This window comes from Lepus europaeus, chromosome 12 (assembly GCF_033115175.1).
Source record: "Lepus europaeus isolate LE1 chromosome 12, mLepTim1.pri, whole genome shotgun sequence".
NCBI classification, from domain to species: Eukaryota; Metazoa; Chordata; class Mammalia; order Lagomorpha; family Leporidae; genus Lepus; species Lepus europaeus.
In genome coordinates, this window is record NC_084838.1 from 82,646,241 (window position 1) to 82,648,147 (window position 1,907).

Genomic DNA, 1,907 nt, shown 5'->3' on the forward strand with positions numbered 1-1,907 from the left:
CCAGTCCAAAGGTCTTATTGGTAGCTGATTTGAATTCCTGCCTCCAAAGAATGCTATAGAATATTGTTAGCTCCTACTCCCTAAGTCTTCTGGCCCATAATGTACATCTCTGTCCATGATTGCAGGTTTTCTGGCCCCAGGACGTGGGGCCCTGTGATGCATGGCAGTTCTCTGTTTCCCTGCTTTGTGATTTCCAGGCCACATTCCAGGACCTTAGGCACACCCTGTCTGCCTTTCTAGAATTCCTGTGCCCTGGCTGCACCAACAACCCATGCAACGCTTTCTTTAGACACATTCCTGGACGCCAGGATTCCTCCACATTCACACCTGAAAGGCCTTTCCAATGCAAAAATTAATACCTGGCTCCATTAGTCTCAATGCTTTCTGTTCGGTTAAGTAAGTTTTCTCAGAGCCTGTCACAGTCAATTTTTATTATTTTTGTTTGGCTGGACTATAAAAGTAATACTGCTATAAAAATGTGGAAATATGGAAACATATAAAGAAGAAAATAACAGTCTCATAATCTCATTACCTAGAGGGAAGCATAGCCAACATATTTATTTCCTTGTAGCTTCTTTGTGTGTGTTGTGCACATTTAATTTTACAACAGTAATATCATACTTTCTATGCAATCCTTACATCTAGCTACCTGCTTACCTATCTAACTATGGCTGCAAAACACTCTGTTTTGTGGATATGCTAGAATTTACTTAACCAATTTCTTATTTTTTTGTTTAATATTTATTTTTCCCAAATTTACCTGACTATAAATAACATTGTAATTAACATTTTATGTGGACATATTTTTCTTCTTTTGATTATTTCCTTAGTTATGATTCACCCAGGGTCAAAGAATTCTAGAATCTTAGGATTTTATTCTAGACTCTAAAGTCCTTAGACTTTAAGGACTCTTGATGTGTATCAAAAAAGGTTTAATAGAAAGCTGTATATGGCCGGCGCTGTGGCTCACTTGGCTAATCCTCCGCCTGCGGTGCCAGAACCCTGGGTTCTAGTCTCAGTTGGGGCGCCGGATTCTGTCTGGGTTGCCCCCCTTCCAGTCCAGCTCTCTGCTGTAGCCCAGGAAGGCAGTGGAGGATGGCCCAAGTGCTTGGGCCCTGCACTTGCATGGGAGACTGGGAGGAGGCACCTGGCTCCTGGCTTTAGATTGGTGCAGCGCGCCGCAGCGCACCGGCCGTGGCGGCCACTTGTGGGGTGAACCAACAGAAAAAGGAAGACCTTTCTCTTTGTCTCTCTCTCTCTCTCATTGTCTAACACTGCCTGTCAAAAAAAAAAAAAAAAAAGAAAGAAAGAAAAAAAAAAGCTACATCATTTTCTTATTGCTCTAGTAATGTCTCACTACTCTTTCATGAGCTGAATTTCTAATAATTACACTTGATCTTAGCCAAAAGGCCGAGAAGTGATGAATTTCTAATAATTAAAAACCTACACTAGCATGAAAAAGAAAAAACTCCTCTTTTTAAAATTAAATTTCTTTGATTACAATAGAAGTTAAATATGTTTTTTGAATCACTATTAATTAGTATTTCTTTTTTCACATCTGTTTATATCCTTGGCTTATTTATCTGGACTCATAATGTTTTCTTAAAAATTTGAAGAAACTCAAACATTTTAACCCTTTGCCTGTCATATTTAGTAAACAGTTTTTCCCCATTTTTAATTTGTCTTTTAATTTGGTTCATGGCATTTGTGATTAAGAGCTCTGCAAATGATTAAGGCATCCAGTGACTGTCTTGTGTCATTTTAATTTATTTTTACTTTTTGAAAGATTGATTTATTCACTTGGAAATCAGAGTTACAGAAAGAGGGGGAGAAAGATCTTCCATTTGCTATTTCACTCCCTACATGGCCACTACAGCGGGAGCTTGGCCGGGCTGAGCCAGGAGCTT

The 1,907-nt window shown here is 39.2% G+C and overlaps 1 pseudogene; it reads right to left on the reverse strand.

Moving 5' to 3' along the window:
• Positions 1-1,207: 1,207 nt before the first annotated feature.
• LOC133772135 (U2 spliceosomal RNA) lies at positions 1,208-1,422 on the reverse strand (annotated as a pseudogene).
• Positions 1,423-1,907: the final 485 nt, after the last annotated feature.